Genomic DNA, 19079 nt, shown 5'->3' on the forward strand with positions numbered 1-19079 from the left:
ATTACATAACATCATCTTTATCATAATATATCTATTGGAGTGGTCAGTCTAAGCCCTTGCCCATGTTCAAGGGAAGGGACATAGAACCTACCTCCCAGTGGGAAGAGTGTTAGTCACATTGTAAGAAGAGATATGGGAAAGAATTGATTGATTGGTTAACATCTTTGGAAAATACACTCTTTTTAAAAAAAATTTTTTAACATTTATTCATATTTTGAGAGACAGAACATGAGTGGGGAGGGGCAGAGAGAGAGGGAGACAGAATCTGAAGCAGGCTCCAGGCTCTGAACTGACAGCACAGAGCCAGATGCGGGGCTTGAACTCACAGACTGTGAGATCATGACCTGAGTTGAAGTTGGACGCTTAACTGACTGAGCCACCCAGGTGCCCCTGGAAAATATACTCTTGCACACTCCTCACTTAAGAATATTCACAAATAAGAATGAATCTATGTTCCACTGTACTAGTAAGAGTCACTAATTGCCCTTTATAGCTTACATGTTAGCAATCATAATGTCTTTGACATTATTTTTGAGGTATAAGTGTTAGTAGCCCCCACCCTGTCCACTTTGTATAAAACCAGAATGAAACCTTGAAGTAGTAGTAAGAAAAATTATGTTTCCATTGGAAATTAAAGATTTTTAATGATGTATGCAGAACTATAACTACTGCTGTTGTTGTCACTTTACACATATAAACAAATATAATTAAGTGAACATCCTCTCAGAACCTAAAATGATTTTAAGTATAAAGGAACTTCAGTACGACTTTATCATCTTTATAAGGCTGCTAACTAGGTAAGACGGTTTCAGGTTTGTTATTTGAATCTCGTTTCATTGCACTATGCTGTCTACTAGCCTCAGTATAATAAAAAAGAATACTAAACTTCAAAAAAAAAGTATTCTTTCTGTAAAAGTAGATGTTAAAGCTAAAAGTACAAGTCATTACATTTCTGTTTGTTTTTCTTTGGTTGGTCCTGATTTTCTCATGCACATAATTATATATGTTTGTGCAAGATGTGCGTGTGCATGCACGTGTGCACACTTGCATGTATATATATACACAAATGTGTTGAACAATATATACATTCATAATAGCTATAAATCCCCAAATAAGCCCTTTCTTGTTTCACTTATCTTATCCATCCACTGCATCCTCTGATTTAAAATGATCCAGGGAGGTCTTAATTAAGTTAGAAACAAAGGTTTAAAATATCATGTATCTATTCTTGATGTCAAGTTTGCTATTCTAATCTATCCCATCCTCCCTTCTCCTGCCTCAAAAATATGGTAGGAATAAGTTTGAGCTTGGCATGAAGTTAAGCAGGATATAGTTTTCACTTACTTAGCCAAATTTTAGACCATCTCTGACCAAAAAAAACACCTTCTGACCAGTCTATTTTAATAAAAAGTAGAGTTGAAAAGTTGTGGTATCCACTATTTTTGCCAGGTTCTGTGCATTTTTTAACTTATTTAATCCTCAAAACAACTCAAAATACTATGTGTTATTTTCTCTATTTCACAGTAAAGAAAGCAAAAGGCTGGAAGAAATGAAATAGCTTGTCTGTTACACTGCTGTGAAAAAGTGGTGACAGTAAGATTCTAGGCTAGGTCTAAGTCCAGATACTGTGTTCATTCAGTTTTGTAATTTTTCTACAATATTTCTCAGGTAAATATTACTTTGATTTTGGTTTAATATTTATGTGAATGATCAGAATTTTATTCCTTGTTTTACTCAGCTACATATGTATATAAATCTGGATTGTTTATATAGGGCTTTTTGTAGGAACAGAAGACTTACAAGAACATTGGCCCTACTAGGAGCTCAGTCTATTCATTGGCTAATCAAAAATTTTAAGGTCTTTTTTATCACCAAAAATTTATACAAAAGAAACTATAAATAGCATAATTTATTATGTTATACAAGACCAGAACATTCCAGCTCACTAAGAAAAAGATAGATGGAAAAATTTAATCAGAACATAAAAAGTTTTCTGTGAGAAAATATAACATTCTGTGAGAAATCAAACTGTTGCCTTACAATAAATTCCTCACATATCCATGTAGGCAGCATCAAGAAAATAAAAAGTACATTATCCACTTTTATTATGTTTTTCTTTATTGTACCAAAGCCAAACACGACTCCAGCTGTGTTGCTACTTACTGCTTTCTTTCTATTATTTTTGCTTTCCATCAGTGACTTTTTTCCTCTTCAGAGTAACATATATCCCTAACGGTGGGGTTGCATTTCTTACAGAGATCAAAATTAATGTAATTGAAAACACTGCAGCCTTGAAAATACTTTAGTATTTAATGTAGTGGCTCATGGGTAAATATTACTGGAGTCATAAAAAAGTTAAGGTAGAAATAGTGGTATAAGAAAACTCCCTAAAGCCAGTCACTGCTGGAGGAAGAGCCAGGACAGTAGCTATAGTTAAGGAATCTTTTTAGGAAGCCATATAACCTATTGATGTTTTCACATGCTACGTGGTAAGGTGGCAAGTTAGTACATGAATTAGTTTGGAAAGTCAGCTTAATTCAGTAAAGTGCCCTTTCTTTGTTTCTGGACCAGATATGACCAATTTTCCCATCCCAACATAGATTCCCTGGTTTCTTTCTTATAATTTCTAGCTATGCCAGTGCATAGAAAAATGAAGCAAGATGAGCATTATTTTTTTAAAATTTTATTGTATTTTAGTCAAACATAGATCTCTGAAGTTTGATTTCAAAATGAGTTTAAGGTATCTTTTTCAGTGTTAGAATGATTTATTATATAACTCATATCATTAAAACTCATATTTAACATTATTCAGTAGTGAATTTAAAACCCTGTTCTTTGTGAAATAATTTTTATAGCAGTCACCATGCTTGACCAGTGTAGTATAACATATATGTACATAGGAGCAATGACAGCAGTGGCCTGAGTTTCCTTCTTCTGGAATGCCATCCAACTCCTCCCTTTCCCCTGACTACCTCTAATTTCTTCTTTAATATACAACTTAGGAGTCATCCCTTCAGGAAACATTCTCTGATCTTTTCATTTTACATTAAGTGTACCTCTCCTGTGAACATCTGTAGCACTCTGTACATACTCAAGTACTTTATCTCTTCCTCTCTCACTGGACTGTAAAATTATTCTAAACTTCACTGTTTTTCATCTTTTTATCTTCAGCAACTAATCTTGTGCCTGATACTTGGTAAGCACTAACATCTTTGTTAAATGAATGCATACATGAAACAAATGAATATGAATAGGTTTACAGGTATTTTATGAAGCACACATTCATAAAAGACGGTGTTTCAGGAAGAAACAAGCATTAACTCATTACCAATGAAACATTGAACTAGTGTCTTCGTTATGTTTCTTCTTCATCCTGCAATATTGTTTTTGGGTTTTGGATCTTGAGCTTATTGCACTAAAAAAAATAGTTTTTATTTATAACTATGCTAGTAAGGTTTAAACACACAATAGTGACTTTTTGAAAACATGAATTTAAAGTTTTTTCAGCATTCTTAATTTGTAGTTGTATTATTTTGTGGCCAGTTTTCCTCCCAAAGAAAATGCCCTTAGTTATTTAATGAACGCCGTCGCAAAATAAGGTTTTCCTTATGGTGAAAACTTGACTTTTTGGTGGATTCTTTGGAATGTATCTATTTTTAAAGTTATAGGTTTCCTGACTAAAATCCAAAATTGGATAAATAATACTCTTTTATATAACCTTTGAGTGTTTGCAGATTGTCTTCATGTAATTTTTTATATAATCCTCAAATTAAATGCTTGTGAGATAGCATAGTAATTATGAGATAATATAATGGTATATTATAATATCCCATTTTATAATTAAATAAACTAAGATTCAGAAATTAAATAACACCTTAGTTGTACACCTGGGTCTGGAATTTAACTTTTGGGAAGATTTTTACTATTGATCCAATTTCTTTAATAGTATTGTTCAGATTTTTCTATTTGAATTTGAATCAGTGGCAGTAAGATATATATTTCCTAGAAATTTCTTAGATGTCCATTTCATCTGTGTTTTCAAAGGTATTGGCACAAAGTTGTTTTAATATCCTCTTATGATTTTACTGCCTGCAGCATCTATAGTTAATGTAGTTTGTCATTAGCTATTTCTACATGCTTTCCTCCTTTTCTTCCTCTCCTTCTCTCGAGAGCTTCCCTTTTTCTTCCTTTCTTACTACTTTTTGCTAAACCTCTCCAGACATTTTCAGTTTTATTAGACTTTTCAGTCAACTTTTAGTTTTGCTGTCATGTCTATTTTAATTTTTTTCTATTTCACTAATTTCTCTTAATTATTTCTTGTCCTCTACTTTTTTTTAATTTACAATTTTTTGTTGAGACATAATTGACTCTTTTTTTATTATTATTTATTTTGAGAGAGACAGAGAAAGAGAGAGAGAACACAAGTAGGGAGGAACAGAGAGAGAGGGAGAAAGAGAGAACTCCAAGCAGGCTCCACACTGTCAGCACAGAGCCCAATGCAGGGCTGAAACTCATGAACCGTGAGATCATGACCTGAGCCAAACTCAAGAGTTGATCACCTAACTAACTGAGCTACCCAGACGCCCTGCCTTTTCTGCTTTTTTTAAGTTTATTTTGTTTTTCTTATCAAACCCATTTTATTGGATTCTGACACGAATTTTCATCCTTTTCCATGGTAGGGCATGTAAGGTTATAAAATTTTCTTCAATTATTGCTTTTGATATATACCACAAATTTTCATATTAGATTTTGTCATTTAGTTCTGAATATTTAATGCCAATTTCCATTTTGAGTTATTTAGAATTATGCTTTTTATTTTCAAACCAAGTAAGTTACTTCTAGTCATCTTCTTTTTATTAAATTCTATCTTAATCTTATTTTGTTTGAGAATGTGGTTTGTATAATGTCAATTATTTAAAAGTTGCTGAACCTTGCTTTTGTGGTCTAGATTGTGGTCAGATTTTTAAAATGTACTATTTTGGAAATGTGCTTGAAAATAATGTGTATTCTATAATTAGTGTTGCCATTTTATATATATGTCCATTAGGTAAAGGTAATAGGTCAAATCTATGTGCTTATGACATTGCCATTTTGACTTTTCAATTACTAAGCTATATTAAAAATCTTCCATTTTGCAGTGTTTGTTTAGTTCTCCATGTCAAGTTTGCTTTATGTATTTTGAGGTTATGTTATTAGTTGCATATAAGTTGGATATTGTTATCTTCCCAGGAGAATTTAAAAATGGTCCTTTTTATTTCTAATAATGTCTTTTGCCTGAGAATACATTTTCACTTATATTAATATAACTTTTGGCATTATTTTCTGTTAATATAGTTGTCCACTTTGTACTTTTATTTATGTTATGTATATATCTTTTAAAAAAGAAAACAATATAGCTAAAAAATTTTAATGCAAAATGACAATTTTTATCTCTTCACTGGAACATACAGTCCTTTTACATTTATTGTAATTACTAATATATTTGGGTTCACTTTTATTTTATTCTGGGTTTTTATTTTCCCACCATTTCTTTGTTTCTTTTTCTTCCCTTTATTGCCTTCTTTTTGTATACTTCATTATTTTGTTTTCATTCATTTTGTTGTCGTCGTCGTCATCGTCGTCGTCGTCGTCGTCGTTGTTGTTCTGCTAGTTTGGAAGTTATATTATCTATTTTTACTTGATTACCCCAGGTGTCATTTAAAATTACCTTTACTCTCTGCTCATACAAAATGAAACTTAGAAGAGAACATTGTAACTCTGCTTACTGTTTCCCAGTTTATATGTATTTATTTTATGTATTTAATTGTATCATTTTTTAATTGTGCAAGAAATTAACTTATTTTGTAATGTTAATATTGCTCATATTTACCACTTTTTTCCTCTCATCATTCATCTGGCATTTCAGATCTTCCATCGGGTATTACTTTTCTTTTGCTTGAAAGTATATTCAGTGAGGATATAAGAGTGATAAAGTCTCTCAGTCTTTATCTATAAATGACCTTATTTCATTCACACTGTTAAAAGAATATTTTTGAGTATAGAATTCTAGGTTATTGGTGAATTTCTTTTAGCTTATGAAAGGTATTATTTCACTGTCTTCTGGTGTTTATTTTTTTCAAAAATTTAACTATTCGTCTGTCAATCCTTTGAATGTAATTTATTTTTTCTATGTTTTCTTTTGGGATCTTTTTTTCCCTTGTATTTTCTACACTTTTTGCTCTTCCAGTATAGCCTCCACCTCCTTATGTTTTTGATAGAACTTCAATTCAAATACATGTTAGACCTTTTCACAATATTTTCCATGCCTCTTTACCTCTGAGGACTACATTTGACATAGTATTCATTTGTCTATTCCAGTTTTCTAATTCTCATTTCAGCTATTTTAAAATTATTGCCTAACTTACTGATTGATTTTTCCTTTGTTTTAATTAACATGTTTTACATTTTTAAAAATTAAGATTTTTCTTTTTTCAGAATTTGTGTTCTTATATTGTTAATTTTTTTGTTTATTGGAGCATCTTAAGCATATGTATATTGTGTGTGTAGTAATTCTGATACCTGGAAAATTTTGGGGAGTGATTCTAATACATATTTTTGTTTGTTTATTTTACAATAGAGTGCTTTGTTTTCTATGTATTTCAGTGATTTTTTTAATCTTTTTTTTCTGCTTAATTTTATTTACTTATTTTTTAATTTATATCCAAATTAGTTAGCATATAATGCAACAATGATTTCAGGAGTAGATTCCTTAGTGCCCCTTACCCATTTAGCCCATCCTCCCTCCCACAACCCCTCCCGTAACCCTCAGTTTGTTCTCCATATTTATGAGTCTCTTCTATTTTGTCTCCCTCCCTGTTTTTATATTATTTTTGTTTCCCTTCCCTTATGTTCATCTGTTTTGTCTCTTAAATTCCTCATATAAGTGAAGTCATATGATATTTGTCTTTCTCTGACTAATTTGACTTAGCATAATACCCTTCAGTTCCATCCTTGTAGTTGCAGATGGCAAGATTTCATTCTTTTTGATTGCCGAGTAATACTCCATTGTGTGTGTGTGTGTGTGTGTGTGTGTGTGTGTGTGTATATATATATATATATATATATATATATATATATATATATATACCACATCTTCTTTATTCATTCATCCATCGATGGACATTTGAGCTCTTTCCATACTTTGGCTATTGTTGATAGTGCTGCTATAAACATGGGGGTGCATGTGTCCCTTCGAAACAGCACACCTGTATCCCTTGGATAAATTCCTAGTAGTGCAATTGCTGGGTCGTAGGGTAGTTCTGTTTTTAGTTTTTTGAGGAACCTCCATACTGTTTTCCAGAGTGACTGCACCAGCTTGCACTCCCACCAACAATGCAAAAAAAAATCCTCTTTCTCCACATACTACCAACATCTGTTGTTGCCTGAGTTGTTAGTGTTAGCCATTCTGACAAGTGTAAGGTGGTATCTCATTGTGGTTTTGATTTGTATTTCCCTGATGATGAGTGAAGTTGAGAATTTTTTCAGGTGTTGGTTGGCCATCTGGATATCTTCTTTGGAGAAGTGTCTATTCATGTCTTTTGCCCATTTCCTCACTGGATTATTTGTTTTTTGGGTGTTGAGTTTGATAAGTTCTTTATAGATTTTGGATACTAACCCTTTATCTAGTATGTCATTTGCAAATATCTTCTCCCATTCTGTTGGTTGCCTTTTAGTTTCGCTGATTGTTTCCTTTGCTGTGCAGAAGCTTTTTATTTTGATAAGGTCCCAATAGTTCATTTTTGCTTTTGTTTCCCTTGCCTCTGGAGATGTGTTGAGTAAGAAGATGCTGTGGCCAAGATCAAAAAGGTTTTTGCCTGCTTTCTCCTTGAGGATTTTGATGGCTTCCTGTCTTACATTTAGGTCTTTTGTCCATTTTGAGTTTATTTTTGTGTATGGTGTAAGAAAGTGGTCCAGGTTCATTCTTCTGCATGTCGCTGTCCAGTTTTCCCAGCACCACTTGCTGAAGAGACTGTCTTTATTCCATTGGATATTCTTTCCTGCTTTGTCAAAGATTAGTTGGCCATACGTTTGTGGGTCCATTTCTGGGTTCTCTGTTCTGTTCCATTGATCTCAGTGTCTGTTCCTGTGCCAGTACCATACTGTCTTGATGATTACACCTTTGCAGTATAGCTTGAAGTCTGGGATTGTGATGCCTCCTGCTTTGGTTTTCTTTTTCAAGATTGTTTTGGCTATTCAGGGTCTTTTCTGGTTCCATACAAATTTTAGGATCATTTGTTCTAGCTCTGTGAAGAATGCTGGTGTTATTTTGATAGGGATTGCATTGAATATGTAGATTGCTTTGGGTAGTATTGACATTTTAACAATATTTGTTCTTCCTTTCCAGGAGCATGGAATCTTTTTCCATTTTCTTGTGTCTTCTTCCATTTCTTTCATAAGCTTTCTGTAGTTTTCAGTGTATAGATTTTTCCCCTTCTTGGTTAGATTTATTCCTAGGTATTTTATGGTTTTTGGTGCAATTGTAAATGGGCTCGATTCCTTGATTTCTCTTTCTGTTGCTTCATTGTTGGTGTATATGAACACAACCGATTTCTGTGCATTTATTTTATATCCTGCAACTTTGCTGAATTCATGAATCAGTTCTAGCAGTTTTTTGGTGGAATCTTTAGGGATTTCCGTATAGAGTATCATGTCATCATGCGAAGAGTGAGAGTTTGACCTCCTCCTGACCGATTTGGATGCCTTTTATTTCTTTGTGTTGTCTTATTGCAGAGGCTAAGACTTCCCATCTATGTTGAATAACAGTGGCGAGAGCGGACATCCCTGTCTTGTTCCTCTGTGCATTTATTTTATATCCTGCAACTTTGCTGAATTCATGAATCAGTTCTAGCAATTTTTTGGTGGAATCTTTAGGGATTTCCGTATAGAGTATCATGTCATCATGCAAAGAGTGAGAGTTTGACCTCCTCCTGGCCAATTTGGATGCCTTTTATTTCTTTGTGTTGTCTTATTGCAGACTTCCAATACTATGTTGAATAACAGTGGAGAGAGTGGACATCCCTGTCTTGTTCCTGACATTAGGGGGATTTTTTTTTTAATCTTGAACTATCTGTGATGAAGATGGATTTTTCAAGGTTTACCTTTGTTTCCTTCCATTAGATGCCTGAGAACACTATTAGTATGATACCATTGATCTAGGACCACTTTAAATTCTTGGTTTGAGTTTTTATGAAGCAAATGAGTAGTAAGTCTTCGGACTGCAGACTTCAGTGAGGGTTAGCTTCTGGTTGCAAATTCTCAGAGATGACTTATTTTTGCCATCCACCCAGTGCCAAAGATCTGTATGTACAATTTTCCTTGCAGTTTCTCTGGGGGGGATTTGCCGGGGGGGGGGGGGATTAGAGGGGTTGGTATGGCATAGTGCTTAAGAGTATTGTCCTTAGACCCAGACTGTCTGAATATGCGTTTTAGCTGTACTACTAATTGTGAACAAATTACTTAACCTTTCTGTGCTTCACTGTCTTGACCTTTAATATAAAGATTATAATGGTGCCTTTCAGTGATTTTGGTGAGGATTACATGAGTTAATATCTCTGAAACACTTAGAACACAGTAAGTTCTATCCATGTTTCCTTTATTATCATGGTCATCATTATCCTGTCTAGTTTAATCTTACACTGAGTAGTACTTTATGGTCCCAGCACTATGGAGGGTCTACTGTTGGATACCCTACCTTTTGAGGCCACAAAATTAATACTCAGGTCCAACTGCTTCAGCAAATATTCTTAAGGTAAAAGACAATTTTAGTACTTGACTTATCAGTCTTCACTTAATCTTATCAGAATTCCATACATTTTTGTTAGCTTATGGGATTATTTGAGATTTTTTTTCCTATATTTCTTATTTTATTTCATTGTTTTTAAGTGGTACTCATGGTACAGGGTATAGAAGTCCATTATACAGCTTGTAAATAGCTAAGCCAAGACAAAAATCCCAAATCGACATTGAGCACATGCTTCAAGAAGTAACTGAACAAAGAACAAACAGACACAAATATTTCACGTATTCATAATCATTAGTCATTCAAGAAATACAGATGGAAGTAACTGTACAATACTACATTTCTTATCAAGTTAGAAAAGGAAAGAAGGGAGGGAGGAAGGAAAACAGAATTGGAAACCCCAAGTTAACATACATTCAAGAATCAAGATACCGTCATATCTCTTACTGGCAAGAAGTTAATTGCTGCAACTCCTATGCAGAGCAATTTGGCAGTGTATATCCAAGCTGGTAAAATATTTATATTTGTGACATATAAATTTCACCTATAAGAATTTATAAAAAGAATTAAAGTTATGTTCAGAGATTTATCCACAAGGGTGGTCATTTCATCACTTTATAGAAAATTAAAATAATGGAAACAAGTAATTGCCTCACGAGAGAATGGGTTGAATGTGAGACATCCATATAATAAAATGCTAAATAGCTATTTTTAAAAATGTCTTTGAAGTATATTTATGCTATCAAAAGAAGTTCATGATACTTTATTGAAGGGAAACAGATATGATTGTAAGCTAAAATAAACAATCTAATTTTTTTTAAACAATGGAGTATATATGTCCATTATCGGTCTCAAAAGTTTAAAAGTAATAGCTCTTGCAAATGAGGTTTTGCATGATTTTTAACACATTTTCTTTTTACTTATTTGTATTTTCTACAGTGTTCTGAACATTATTAAAAATAGATAATATGCCACGTAATAAATTCTTAAATAAGAATAATTTATAATGCCAATACTCTAATACAACTATTTTTGCATATTGACTTTTCAACTCTATAATGCTTAGCACATACATTTTTCTGTAGTTAAACTATCCTATACATATAGTTTGTGATCTCCCTTTTTCTTTGGGATTTTCTAATAATTTTTCTGAGTTTCTAAATGGCTTTGCAAATGTCAATTTGATGACCACATTCTATTGTATTCTTTAGTTACTAAAATTTGATATATTTTGTCCAATTGTTTAAATACTTACTGTTTTAGCATTTATTTCTTATGGCTAGCACATAAACTAAATAATAAAAATGATAATTCTGGAGATAATAATAATAGTCATAATTTGTTAAGTACCTCTTTGTGATTTTGTAAAAATTATTTAATTCTTAGGACAACTCTATGAATTCGGCATTATTATTTTTTATAAGAACGAAACGGGTTTAAAGAAGCTAAGTAATTAGCTTCTTAGTAATCACTAACTACAAAGCTAGTAAGAGATTGAGCAATAATGCAATTCAGGTTTATTTGATTGTTTTTTTGGTTTGAGCTTTTTCTGTTAATGTTTCTAAAACTATTCTATAATTGTTAACAGGAAATATTAACAGGAACGAACATTAGTTTGCACTAGTTCCTTAATATCATGTCTATTTCAGAATTTTAAAGATCATTATCTTTTAGTTTCCAGTGTGGTTGTTAAAAAGACCAATAACTTTCAGATTCTCATCTTCTACATAGGAGATCCCCATTGACAATCTCTGGAAGCTTTGGAATCTTCTCTTTTTCCACAGTGTTTTATAGTTTCTTAATGATTCACCTTTTTGTTTGTTGTATTTTCATCCTTTGACCTAGGTATTCCATTTGGAAATATCTCATGCATTATTTCTTTGATAGTTTCTTGTCTTCTAATTTTGCTGTTGTTGGTGATGTTGGTTTTTCATCCGTCTAGAACTCCTATTATTTGGATATTGGACCTCTTAGATTCTAATTGTCTTATCTTTTGTTTCCTGTTGTTCATTTCTCTATTATTTTGTTCTACCTTGTAGAAGCAGTCTTCACTTTTATCTTTGAACCTTTTTATACATTTATGCTTTTTTTCCTGCTCTTTGTTCTCTGAAAGTTTCTTTCCTATAAGCTTCTGATTCTTATTTCCTGAGTATAATGTAGTTTTCTTATTTGTGTGAGGTTTTTAAATATATTTTTTTGATGTTTCTTCTGTTTCCTGAATTGTATCAGTTTTTCCAAGTTTACTGTTTTTCTTTCAGTTGTTTGAATCCTGTTCACAATAGGCAGAGCTGTTGACTGAAAAGTTTCCCTAAGAGTTGAGTGAGCAATGAAGTGATCTCTTTGTTGGGAGATCACCAAATAAAACTCCAGTCACCTATTTGAGTAGTCACTTGGCTCCAGATTAGGGAAGGAGATTAGTTCTCTACTAAAAAATTGTGAGCACGGGCGCCTGGGTGGCTCAGTTGGTTAAGTGTCTGACTTCCGCTCAGGTCATGATCTCACTTTTTGTGAGTTCGAGCCCTACATCTGGCGTCATGCTGACAATGCAGAACCTGCTTGGGATTCTCTCTCTCTCCCTCTCTCTCTGCCCCTTCCACACACATGGCCAAGTGTGCACACCTTCTCTCTCTCAAAATAAATAAACTGTAAAAAAAAATTGTGAACTGATCCTTACACTTAAAGCCCTTCTCTATTAATCCCTTATATCCAGAAGGACAATTTAAGCTTTTGTGAGGTTCTGCAATAGAATTGCATTCTCTTTCCTCCTTTTCCCTTCCTCCCCCTCTCCCTCTCTCTTTTCCTTCACTTCTATACCTTTTTTCACCCCTTGGGTTATCTTTAATCCATCCAACTTCCAGTTTCCAAAATTATGTTGATATATTTTACCTGTTTTTGTTTTTTGTATAGTATTGTAATTTTTTAAAAATATATTTACTCTTATTTAAATGGTGACCTCAAGAAGGAGTGGAGATAACACACGTGTAATCCACTATGTTTAACTAAAAAACTCATTTTTATAATATTATGGCCACCCATTCAAGAATATGACATTTTCTCCATTTATTTAGGTCATAGTTTAAATTTCCTAATTAAATGTAATGGTTTTCTTCATAAAGATTAAATGTACCTCTCACTGTTACACTCTAAATAATGCAGTTTTTCCTTGGAATGAAATCTCTTCTCCCTTTGTATTTCCTAGTTAGTTATTATTTGGTGATATTACTTTAATATATTTAACTTATATCTGGAAAATATATTAAACTCCTTAGTTCTCCTAACTTCTGTACTGATTCTTTCATAACATCCAATCATTTTATCAAAATAATATTTTGCCTCTTCCTATGTTATATTAATTCATTGTGCTTCTTTTTCTTTTTTTGCATTTGTAAAAATACTCAAAACTAATATTAATAATAATTCATATCCTTAAAGGAATTTTCCAGTTTTCTAATTTGGAGGGAATACTTCTAGTAGGGTTCTACTATTGGATGTAATATTGACTTCTGTTTTGAAATAAGTCAATATTTCTACAGTGTTTTTTAGGACAAGCTCAAAACCTGAGGAGACATGTCCACAGGGTACAAGAGCCAGCTTTAAAGGGGCTCCCTCTAGACAAGTCTGGGACAATTTGACTATCAAATAATGATAGAAATGGATTAAACACAATGAATTAAGAATAGCAATCAATGAGTCCACACTGATACTTAAAAGAAATTAGAAGAAGGGGTGAATGTAAAGTGCTTCTTAGCAGAAAAATGTCAGGTAATAAATGTAGAAAGAATTGTAGAAATAGAAAATCACCTTATTGTACAACAGTTATAATAACTGAATCAAGTAACAGTCACCAATTGATGCTAAAATTATTGAATAAAAGACTGTTGGCAAACAGGATATTCACATGGTCTCAAGGTGTCACCTCACAGATTACTTATTAATTAGAAAGGAAGAAGTACCTTTAAAATGGAGAAATCTGGCAGATAGCATCCCTTTTTTTTTAATTTATTGTCAAGTTTGCTAACATACAGTGTCTACAGTGTGCTCTTGGTTTTGAGAGTAGATTCCCGTGATTCATTGCTTACATACCCAGTGCTCATCCCAACAAGTACCCTCCTCAATGCCCATTACCCATTTCCCTTCTCCCGGCTCCTCCCATCAACTCTCAGTTTGTTCTCCTTATTCAAGAGCCTCTTAGGGTTTGCCTCCCTCTTTGTTTGAAACTTTTCCCCTTCCCTTCCCCATGTTCTCCATTAAGGTTTTCAAGTTCTTCATATGAGTGAAAACATATGATATCTGTCTTTCTCTGACTGATTTATTTCACTTAGCATAATACCCTCCAGTTCCATCCACATTGTTGCAAATGGCAGGATTTTATTCTTTCTCATTGCCAAATAGTATTCTATTGTATATACAAACCACATCTTCTTTATCCATTCATCAGCTGATGGACATTTGGGCTCTTGCCATAAGATTATCATCTTAACCAAATTGACCAAATTAAACTTCAGAACACCAATAAAAGATGATCTGGCATCATGTGCCTCCTAATACACACTTCAGAAGGAAAAGCTGCCACTTTTGTTGTAGTCCTACCAATAACGTGGAACTTAAATCTAATCATGAAATGGAATTAGCCAGACACATTCAAATTGAGAAACAATTTGGTCTGAAAACAACTTACCTAGACTCTTCCAAAATGTCACTAATGTGAAAGGCTGAACAAGACTGAGCATTTGCTCTAGATGAAAGCAGAATGAATATTAATTGAATCCTAATTTGGAAACAAAAAATAAAGGCAAAAATAACAAAAGCTTAGGATACTTTGGGGACAAATGACAAAATGCAATTTTGGGTTGTAAATGATATCATATTAAATATCAATGTTAAATGTCCTGAATGTCATAATTATATTATCACAATTGTGTAGAAAATATTGTTGTTCTTAAGAGATACATACTGAAATATGTATGGGTCAAGCATCACATTGTATACTACTATCTCTCAAATGGTTCAGAAAAAAAAAAAACACGTATATATACAGATATGCACACATGAGCAGATACTCAAGACAGAGGAAGGGGAAACATTGCAAGAGGTTAAAAATCATTAAATTAGGTGAAAGGTAATTGGGTGTTCTGTGGGGATACTATTATTGGAACTTTTCCTAAGTTTGAAAATTTTCAGAAGTTTAGAAAAGTGAAATTTATGTTGGTAACTTTTGTATATAGTGTCAAAAATATTCAAATTTAGCTTTCTCATACCCAAAAGTACATCTCCTCAGTAATAATTTCTCTAACAATTTGTTTTAGTTCTTGTTTTTTTATAAGAAATTGTGCATATGTGTGTACACATATACATTTGTGAGAAACTTTAGTGGCTTTACTGAAATCCTATTCCCCCAGAAATCTAAGCATGTGTACTTTTTTGGGGAGGTTTTGTTCTGTCATAAATATCCTGAACTAAAATATTCTTTCCTTATTTAAAAAAACTATACTTTTTATTAGCTTTTCTTGAAATGTTTTCCAAAATGGCCTAACAAACTCTGGTACCAGATACTTTTATACTTTATGCAAAATGAATATGTCTTTGTGAATTTTGACACATTGCAAAATAAAATAAGCATGAGATATTATCACATGATAACACCTCTTTGCAATTCATAGTTTCTGATACTTAATTTAAAAAGAATCAAAAATGCTATTCTTTAACAAGTTTACAATTTTTAAATGCTTAATATTGACTCATCTATTTTCTCTTTATTTCCTTTTCTACCCACTTATCTAATTTTTACTTAAATTTGATTTCCATCATATTCTGTTTGTGGATTGTCATTCACAGTTGGTCTACTATTATAATGATGAACTTGAAGAAAAAAAATCTTTCAGTCTCAAATCTTAGGAGGCCCAGTTCTGCCACTGACTCTCTAAAACTCGGGCATCTCTTTGGTCATCTAAATGTCTGTGTCTGTTTGGTACTCTGAAAACTTTATTAGACGAGATACGTAGGTAAGAATCACCGATGTTACTTCTGCTCTATCATACGGTCGTAGTCATGCCCATTTCTTGTGTGCAGTCTCCAGCTGTTCACTCTGAAACCTAAACAGCTTGCTCATTTTATTAAACAAATCCTCTCCAACTCTAATGCTTGAGGTGAGTTTGAGCTTGAGAAATAACTGGTATAACTTGAAGCTTCTTACATTTTGTAATAATTCATTCAATGATCCAGTAATTGGTGCTTCCTTTTTGCACATAAAGTTTAACTCTTAGATAATGGCAAGCACATTGTATTTTATCTACTGGGAATATTACCTTGAAAACTTTTGTTTAAACTTTTTAATTTATAGTACTTTCTCTCAAACTTGTACTGTTGATATTTTTGGCATTTGCTGTTAACAGCTTCTAATCTCTAATTAAAATGTTGTTGACATCACCAGTTTTGTTAGAGGTTTAGAGAAACCTAAAATGACATGCATAGAGACACCATTTCATTACCTTCCCATGTTGCAGAAGAATGTTAGTAGCCTAAATACACCTTATTCTGTTGTGAACAGCCAATTTTCAGCATGGAAAGACTGCTAAGAAAAGTAGGACAGAATGGCGAAACTAGATTAATAAATGATTGCCCATCACTTTGCCTTTGTATCCCATTTTTCTTCTCTCTAGGAATAATCTGAAGATGACTGTATACTATATGGTAAACATGTCACAACACACAATTTTGATTTTTTTTCTACTTTTAAGCTAATTTTGTTAATACAAAGTAATATTTATTTCTTTTAGAAAATATAGGAAGGAAAAAAAGAAATATACAAGAGGAAGATAAAAATCACATTTAATTATATCATCCAGAGATAATCATTTTGGTGCCTATACTCCCAGATCTTTCTCTTTAAGGATTTTTATGTTTTAAATGAGTTCATATTGTACATGCCATTTTGTTACTTGAATTTTTTCGTGAATAGTACATTATAAACATGTACCCATGTTATTTAATTTTCTTCTGCATTATTATTTTATATATCTGTGTAATGTTGTGTAGTTCACTTTAACAGCTTCCCATTGTTGATTTAAATTTTTTATTGTACTAGTGCTCTAATGACAGGAAATAAGTCTTTGGGCACAATTCTTCTTACTAAAACATGTAATAGGTAGATGAAAGAGGATTGAAATTTTTAATTTTTTGAAACATATTGCTCAACTACTTTTTTAAAGCACTCTGTACTGAAATAGCTTATTATTTTTTAGACAAAATCAATACGGAAGGTGGCTGGTTCATTTTTATTACTATTATTCTTTTAATATTCATTTACTTGTGAGAAAGAGACAGACAAAGCATGGGGAGGGGGCAGGAGGAGAGAAGGAGACACAGAATATGAAGCAGGCTCCAGGCTCTGAGCTGTCAGCACAGAGCCAGTATGAGGCTCGAACCCATGAACGTGAGATCATGACTTGAGCTCAAGTCAGTCACTAATCAACTGAACCACCCAGGCACCCCAGAAGGTAGCTGGTTTAAATACTGTCTGAGAACTTTAGATAACCTCTTAGCAAGCTGTGAAATTGTTGGTTAATGATCTGGAGGTGAGAATAAGTTATTACCTGCTATCATTAGGAATAACATACTAGGAATTTTCAATATCAAATAAAAGTGATAGCTATGTGACAGCATTGGACATTTTACTAATATATAAAAACTATAAGCTTCTGTGTAGGAAATTATTTGATTAATGTAATTTTCCCTTATTTTTTCCAATATAGGGGTGTTTTTATTGCTCATTATAAATAATGAAATATATGTGTGCTATTTAAAAAAATCTAATCGTACAAATATAAAACACAGGAAAGTAAAAATTCTTCTCTGGAATTATTAATTATTCCTTAGAGTTATGTAAGTATATAATTATATATATTTAATTTTCAAAATTATACAAGTGAGATTATACTCTAATTCTGTTGTGCAAGTTGCTTTTTAAAAAATCTACCAACATATTACTAACATCTTCCCATATTGCTACATATATATTTGCCTCACTCTTTTTAATTTCTGTCTGATATTACTTGTTATGGATATGCTATATTTTAGTAAGTAAATTCCCTATTGGAAATTATTTAGATTATTTCTTTTTCTTCTCGATTACAAGTAGAGAGTGCAGATTCTGTCTCATATAGGTATCTATTTGCTTTATTAATAATTATATAAAATTAATATACTTGCAGCAGTGAAATTGTCTATTATTGGTAGAGAGCAATGATAAGACTCTGAGCTCTAACATTAGAGCTTGAATCCCAACCTTTACCACTACCATGCTGTGTAACAGTGGCAAGCTAATTGACCTTACTATAAAATTGATGTGATTCTAAAAACTACTTTAGAAAATTGTTGAGAATTTTATATCCTCTCCTAATGAGGAAATTCATGTAAGGCAGCTACTATGTACTTGTTTATTTTTCTTTTATGTGGTTTCTTTTTCACTGATTTTATGGAAGAGGTTTTTTTTTTTTTTTAATGTTTAATATATTTATTTGGGGGAGGAGGGGCAGAGAAAGAGGCAGAGACAATCCCAAGAAGGCTGTGCACATCGCTGAGCCTGAGGCAGGGCTCAATCTCAAGAATCGTGAGATCATGACGTGAGCCAATATCAAAAACCAAAAGTTTAACAGACTGAGCCACCCAGGTGCCCTGGAAGAATTTTTAATATTAAGATTATTAATTAGTCTCTTTTGTAAATATAAATATTTTTCCCAATTCATTTTTGCTTTGTTTTACATAATTTACTTTGTTTGCTTTTGTTACATAATTTTGCTTTCTTTTACATAATTTGCTGGATTTAAGTTTCACTTTTTTTTTTTTTTTTTTTTTAGTCAAATGTGTCAGTCTTTGTGATTTCTGGTCTTTATGTCATGGTAAGAAAGGAAATCACTACTGCAAGGTAGTAAAATTATCTTCTTATATTCTGTTTTATAGATTTTATCATTTTTATTTTCTACGCTTAAATATTTACCTCCATTTAAAAAAAAATACGGCTAGTATGCTCTTCCTCTACTCCCCCAAGGGACATATTGGTAATGTTAACGTCCTTTTTAGGTTTTCACTGCGACTGAGAAAGAACTACTGGTATTCAGTGGTCAGGAGCCAGGGATGTCTGCCAGACTCCTTTAGTGTACAGGACTTCCCTCAACAATGAATTCCTATTTTACTTTGAAATGCACTACTAGAACTCTGAATGTTATCATTGCTTTCTGCCAACAACAAACAACTGAAAACTAACATGTAAGAATTATAAATAAAAATAATAATGGATTTAGTC

The sequence above is a fragment of the Panthera tigris genome, chromosome C1 (genome assembly GCF_018350195.1).
Source record: "Panthera tigris isolate Pti1 chromosome C1, P.tigris_Pti1_mat1.1, whole genome shotgun sequence".
Classification (NCBI taxonomy): domain Eukaryota; kingdom Metazoa; phylum Chordata; class Mammalia; order Carnivora; family Felidae; genus Panthera; species Panthera tigris.